We start from the raw sequence: 7,500 nt of genomic DNA on the forward strand, positions 1-7,500 counted from the left end.
TTAACTATAAATTCATTCTACCTCTACTCTATCTACTCTTATGCCACTCTCCACCACTGTAGCCTCACAGTCGAGGCCTCCTAAGTCTGCAGGTATGGGAGTGGAATGCCTTGTCCCCCTGAGACACAGGAGGGCAGATCTGAGGAGGGAGAATGAGAGACGGCACCTCATCCATGCGACGACATGGCTCCTTGGCTGGTGCTTCTTTTCTGCCATTAGGTCGGCTAGTCTTGAGTAGAAGCACTGAGCCTTGGAGCCCATCCCGCCAGATGTGGTGAAGACCAGAGGTGTGAAGCTGCCCTGGTCAACGTGTTGGATTCTCTCCCCATACGCTCGGATCTTCTCCTGCTCATTCTTGCGGTGGGCGGCCTCCAGGGAGAGTTCGTGGTGACAGGCGGCCATCGGGTCAAAGATCCGTATGTCCATGAATGCTTTCTGTCCCCTTGTCCAGAACCCTCGTGCACTGACGTCGACTCGAGCCTCGTTGGTGGTGTTGGCTGTTCTGTAGCGCAGGTGCTCGCCGTCTAGCGGCAGGAGGGTCGGTTCAGTGGAGACATCGTGGCACACCTCCCTGAGCATGCTGGCGGTCAGATCTCTCACCTCATCGTGCCTGATACATACGAATCCCCCCTTTTTGCACGTCATGGTGTGGTTGACGTCATTGGGGGAGCCACACACACAAGTACTTGGGAGCTACTACTACTACTACTACTACTATTACTTCTACCACTACTACTACTACTAGTACTACTACTACTACTACTACTACTATTACTACTACACTCAGTATATCACCGTAAAGCGGAAACAATTATTTCTCAGATTAGAGAGAGAGAGAGAGAGAGAGAGAGAGAGAGAGAGAGAGAGAGAGAGAGAGAGAGAGAGAGAGGGAGAGATGGGAAAAGTGAAGGCAGTGGTGTGGGTGGGGTGTGGGGGGTGGGGGGTGGCGGGGGAGGAGGGAGGGTTTGCGTGAGTGTTGAGTTTCAGTTTATTTGATAAAGTTGCATACAATTTTTGGGTAGAATAAATTGTAAGTAGTACAAGTAGTAGCAGAAGTGAGTGGGCGGAGCAGTGAGCCATTGTTAACATGTATTGCCGGTTATTAGGTGTTTATTTCGGCAATTACCATTGCTGTACACGTTTGTGCTATAAGTTTGCGCCTTTAATATTAACATTTTGATAACATTCAATTTTTGCTATTTCTTGATTTATTTTACATTGTGTTGTAGTGGTGGTGGATTTAGTATTCTTTATTTACGTGTGTAATTAAGTTTAATTTACAACTATTTTACATGTTCTTTACTCTTACATGGAGGTGGAGGAGGAGCGCCGCGCCTCTCTATAGTGAAGAGACTCCTGGTGGGGAAGCAGGCATGCTGGCTCGCTGGCGCCTCCCTGTTTAGTCTTTGTAATTTTTGGTACTGTTCATCTCCCTCTTCCTGGAGGCGTTGCCAGACCGCCACAGCCATCATGGCATGGAGCCTCTCGGGGAGGGCAGGCAGGAAGTAGGGGAGGGGCGCTTGGTGACGGAGACCTTCTGTTGTCGTGTGTGTGAGCGGCGGCGGCCAGTGTTATTATTATTATACACCAGCGAGGCGCAGCATTCTGCACCTTCTGGAGTCTGCTTATGGCTCTTCTTCTGTCAAGGCGTGAGTGGGTATCGGAGTACCGGGATCACCAGTGTCTTCTTCACAAGGCGGAGCTTGATTCCCTCGTCCAGGGCCCCCCTGAATCGGTAGAGAGTGGCCAGAGTGGATCGGGCCTGCTGCTGCGCCACTCTTGCTGTGATGTGTGTAGTGTGTCCCCTGGTGGATATTCGTAGGCCGAGTAGGGAGCCAGCCACCTGGGGAGAATTCCACTGGCTCGCACTCAACCAGGAGAGGGTCTGGGGTTCTGGTGGCGAGGGGACGACTGAGAACTTTTAGCAGTGTTCGTCCTGGTTGTGTCCTGAATCCATACTGCCCCGCGGCCTTGTGGAGCTTGTTTCCATCCAGGTGGCTCCGGAGTCTGCTCGTGACGATGCTCTCAAAGATCTTTCCCGGGACTTGCAGAAGGGAGATGGCACGGCAGCTGTCTGGGCGGGTAGGGACCTCCTCCTTCCCAGGCTTTACACCACTCTCACCTCCGCCTCCTTGAAGTCGTCAGGAAAGTAACCTGCTGACAGGGCTGCGTTGAAAATCTCCGGAGGCGATCCTTGGCGCCGTCCGGGAGTTTCCAGATGATCGTCTTGTTGATCCCACTCCTGCCTGGACAGGTGGCCTTGGTGGGTGAGAGGGGAGGGAACTTGTGGGTCTGCTGAGCGCTGGCAACTCCCTGGGTGAGGATGGACTGGTGCTGGTGGTGGTGGTGGCGGCAGTACCGGTTGGAAGGCGAATGTGCGAGTAGGCGTGGTGTTGTGTGTTCCTCAGTGCAGGTATGTGCAGGTGTGTAGGACAGGTGTGTGGTGTGGGGAAGGGAAGGGTTGTGTTAGGTTAGGTTAGGTGGTGTGTGTGAGAGAGAGAGAGAGAGAGTGGTAGTAGAAGTAGTATTTATAATGGTAGTTATGGTGGTGGTAATGCTCCTGTGTGTGTGTGTGTGTGTGTGTGTGAGGGCAAATAAAATGCAAGAAGGAGAGGAAAGGGAAGAAGAAAGTGTACAAGACTAAGATAATGCTCCCTTTGTGCCCCCTCCCCTCACCCCCCTCCTCCCCTCTCCCCTCTCCCACCTCTCAACATTTATGACGCACAAAAACAACTCCATAATGATGAGGCCACTAGAGAGAGAGAGAGAGAGAGAGAGAGAGAGAGAGAGACTTATTATTATTATTATTATTATTATTATTATTATTGTTATTATTATGAATTGGTAATTATATATAAATAAGTATTATTTTATTGTTGTAAATAATAATGTGTGTGTGTGTGTGTGTGTGTGTGTGTGTGTGATGTTGTCCACTCTAACTCAATATATAACTAGTACTTCTACCTCCTCCTCCTCCTCCTCTCCTCCTCCTCCTCCCTGCTCCTCCTCCTCCTCCTCCTGCTCCTCCTGCTCCTCCTCCTGTCAGCGAACAATGAAAGAGATGGAGCTTCTATTACGTTATTTTCGCAAACCTTTTTAACTCTCTCTCTCTCTCTCTCTCTCTCTCTCTCTCTCTCTCTCTCTCTCTCTCTCAGAGAATTTTATCTTTCCAGTCAATATATATATATATATATATATATATATATATATATATATATATATATATATATATATATAGAGAGAGAGAGAGAGAGAGAGAGAGAGAGAGAGAGAGAGAGAGAGAGAGAGAGAGAGAGAGAGAGAGAGAGAGAAGGGGAGCTTAAAAAGGGTAGCAGCGGATTTGAAAGATTGAGGGGAGAGGGGAGAGTGAAGGCAAAGATGATAACTACTACTACCACTACTACTACTACTACTACTACTACTACTACTACTACTACTACTACTACTACTACTACTACTACTACCACCACTACCTACTACTACTACTACTACTACTACTACTACTAAACTACTATCACTACTACTACTACTACTACTACTACTACTACCACTACTACTACTACTACTACTACTACTACTACTGCTACTACTACAACTAGTAGGTCACATGGTGCCGTGATGTCGTGTAAGCGTCCAGCAGGCAGGCATAGACCCTTACGTGTCCTACGAGCCCTGCCACAGAACTCAGGGAGCTGACCTCGGACTGTTCAGTCGGAGTAGGAGGAGGACGAGGAGGAGGAGGAGGAGGAGGAGGAGGAGGACAACAAGGAAAGAGAGAGAAAATAATGCCATCTTTTATGAGAAAGACAGAGAGAGAGAGAGAGAGAGAGGAGAGAGAGAGAGAGAGAGAGAGAGAGAGAGAGAGAGAGAGAGAGAGAGAGAGAGAATTTTCTTTCATTATCATAATTATGTTATAATTCTTCTCATTCTTATCATAATCATCGTCATCATCGGTACAGCGCTGTTATTATTTTGTACCTCTCTCTCTCTCTCTCCTCTCTCTCTCTCTCTCTCTCTCTCTCTCTTCTCTCTCTCTCTCTCTCTCTCTCTCTCTCTCTCTCTCCAAACAAATTATCTACCCATTTATTTATTTATTTATTTATTTATTTATTTATTTATTTAATTATTTATTTATTGTATAATGTAACGATGTATTGAATTGCAGTGTGTGTATTCTCCCCAGTGTTCCCCCGCTCAGTAAGCTCCCCACTCTGACATAATCCTCTCAGGTAGTCTCCCCAACAACACAAATAAACACTGCCCTTAACAAACTCCCCACACTACCCTCCCCTTCCCCTGCCTCAATTAACCTCCCCAAAAATATGACACCCATAATTAAACTCCCCAATTATACTAACGCCGAACACAGTCTCCCCACCTCCCCACTAGTCTGATCTCCCCATCTCCCCACGTCCGTCTCTTGTCAAACTAGTCTAACTAGTCTCCCCGTCCCCTCCCAAGGCTAACCTCCTCATCTTATCTCCCCATGTCCTCCCCATCCTGTCACCACTACACTACCCTCCCCACTGCAACATAAACCCTGATAACTAACCTCCCCTTACAATCTCACTCACAATCTCCCCAAAATTAGTCTCCCCATCTCCCCTGACTAGCCTCCCAATTTCTTTCCCTTTCCAGACGTCACTCAGCATTCATCTCCTCATTCCCCTCTCTTCCCTAACCTCCCCACTTCCCCATACCCACAAATTAATCTCCCCATCTCCTCCCCGTCCCACGCCTTCAACTAAGCACACATTTTTCCATCAGTTTCCTTCCTCCAACCTCCCCAGTCTAATCTCCCCATCTCCTCCCATCTCTCCCCATCTCCATCATGAACTAACCTCCCAGCCTCACCACTCGCCTCCCCATCACCCCTTCTTTCCCCAGCATCCCCATCTCATCCCCCACTAATCTCCCCATCTCCCCCAGGGCAAGGCTGCGGGTGCTCTCCCCCAGGGCAGTGTTTGATGGCGCCCCTGGGATTATGAGTGAGGCAGTGACATCCGCCCCTGCCCCCCGCCCGCTCCCTCTCCCCCAAGACCCTTGAGGCCAGGTCGTTCGGTAAGTGAGGCACTGGGGTGATGGGGGTGAATGAGCGTGCAAATGGGTGTTTTGGGGTGTTTGTGGTGGTGGTGATGGGGCTGTTTGGCTGGTGATGGGGTGACACTGGGGAGACAGGAATAGAGAGAGAGAGAGAGAGAGAGAGAGAGAGAGAGAGAGAGAGAGAGAGAGAGAGAGAGAGAGAGAGAGAGAGAGAGAAAGAGCAAATCGAGTGACAATCCGACACACGGACATAGACAGGAAATGGCGTCTCTCTCTCTCTCTCTCTCTCTCTCTCTCTCTCTCTCTCTCTCTCTAGTGTGAGCCGCTACATCAGCAGGAGAGAGTGGCAACATGGCGTGCAAAGGGTAACACAATAACAAGCACCACAAGATGGCCAACACACACGACACGCACACAACACACACAAAGCCACTCTGTCAAAACAAACAAATCATTCAAAACTTTTATCGCTGAAAAAAAAAAAGAAAAACAAAAGAAAAACAAAAAATAAATTCCTGAAATGTGCAGCAGGGGTAGCAAAATGGCGGAGGAGCAAACCAGTGTGGCAAACCAATATGGCGTCTGCCTTTCAGCAAACGTACAAAAATTCAGTATTCACCATTACAACCAAATGAAAGAGCCAAGAAGCGAGCCAAACAAGTAAACACCCCTACAAACATGGAGCCTCCCAACAAACACCCAACAAACACCCTCAAATAAGCCAAAGGATTACCAACATGGCGGACAAGTGGCGTCAGTACTCGCCCCTGCTTCTCATCATCGACTTGGAATCTATGCCACTGACAAACCGTCGACTATTTTCAAAGTCTTCTTGAGCGTCCACTCTCAATATGTGAGGCTCCCTGGAGGTGAGCCTGGCCAGAACACCCTTATTATTATTATTATCATTATTACTATTACTATTATTATTATTATTATTATTATTATTATTATTATTATTATTATTATTATCATCATTGTTTTTGTTGTTGTTGTTGTTGTTGTTGCTGTTGTTGTTATTGTTCTTATCATTTTTATTATTAAAATGTAAAGAAATTTTTCTTGTTCTTCTTGTTGTTTATTTTGTTGTTGTTGTGTTTGTATTTAGTTTGTTTATCTGTTTATTTATTTATTTAATTATTGAGTTATTTGTTTGTGTATTTATTAATTGTTGTGATTCACCTCTTTGTTTATTTACGCACGTGGCAGAATAATGCTGCCTCGTTATTGGCTGCTGGTTGGCCAATCACGGCTCAGGAACCTTTCATTCAGCCAACGTTCTTTTAAGATTAACAACGACAATAATAATAATAATAATAATGAAAATAATAATAATAATAATAATAATAATAATAATAATAATAATTTGAGTTGTATTAATTATATACTGATAAAAATGTTAAGAGTATTTTGTTTTAGTGTTTTACGGTTTAGCAGTGCTTGGGATGTCTGGATGTTTGGTAGAAATTGTTTGTTTTTCCTCCGTGTCTCCGTTTGTGTTTTACCTCCGTGTTTGCTATTGGGTGTGTAGGTGCGTCTGTGTTTCCTCCATGTTTCCTCCGTGTTTGACTATTGTGCCTCACTTGCTAGATAGTTAAAATGGTCGTTTGGAAGATAGTCTCAGTTGACATGCAACGTGCACCGAAGGTTCTTGTGTGCACGTGGTGAGACAAGACCTGACGAGTGCACGAGTCAGTGGTGTGCACGTGGCTCACTACATCATCGTACACACACACACACACACACACACACACACACACACACACACAGTCGCCGAGTAGTGAGTGAAGGCAGGCGTGGTGTGAGCATACCTGAAGGAGATACAAACAAGTGGTTGTACTACAGCTTTTAATGAGGGAATCAGCCATGTGTGGTACAGAGAATACAGTGTTTGTGGTGAAGCTCCTCGCCACACTTGCACGTGGCGGGCGTTCCCCTTCCCTGGGGAATGCACGGCTCTCACCACCACCACCACCGCCACACTCACACCCGTGCATCCACTTACGAGAACGTGACAAACCTGCCACCACTTGTAGTAAACTTAAAACTCAACACAGAAATGAAGAAAGCATCAACCTGACCAAGTTGAGGTGAAGACTGCATGCAGCAGCAGCAGCAGCAGCAGCAGCAGCAGCAGCAGCAGCAGCAGCAGCCTTCACCCTCAACTTGTGGTTGTAACTCAGCTTAGTTGTAACTTAACTTAGCCTAAAGACAAACAGCAGGTGCAACAAACATTAAGAATCACCGTGAGGTGAACCAAATCACTTGAATCCTCCGCTTGTACTAACTTAATTCTCAGCTTCAACTTTGCCACAAGACATACTGCAGGTGGGAAGTGACCCCAAGAACCGCCTCACACTTCAGAACAGAACACTACTCAGCCTTATCTTGCACTAACTCAGCCGTCACTTACACTTGGCCTAAACACACGCACCGCACGCAACACTGACAATCATC

At 46.8% G+C, this 7,500-nt stretch overlaps 2 long non-coding RNA genes across 2 annotated transcripts in view; both read right to left on the reverse strand.

The window, feature by feature from the left end:
* LOC135109535 (uncharacterized) overlaps positions 1-7,500 on the reverse strand; it is a 100,714-nt gene that overhangs the window by 16,782 nt on the left and 76,432 nt on the right. The window lies entirely within an intron of this gene.
* LOC135109527 (uncharacterized) overlaps positions 6,878-7,500 on the reverse strand; it is an 8,660-nt gene continuing 8,037 nt past the window's right edge. Inside the window, exon 3 of the long non-coding RNA XR_010272726.1 lies at positions 6,878-7,500. This exon is cut by the window's right edge and continues 1,659 nt beyond it. This is a non-coding gene — a long non-coding RNA (uncharacterized LOC135109527).

The sequence above is a fragment of the Scylla paramamosain genome, chromosome 19, assembly GCF_035594125.1.
Source record: "Scylla paramamosain isolate STU-SP2022 chromosome 19, ASM3559412v1, whole genome shotgun sequence".
Taxonomy (NCBI): domain Eukaryota; kingdom Metazoa; phylum Arthropoda; class Malacostraca; order Decapoda; family Portunidae; genus Scylla; species Scylla paramamosain.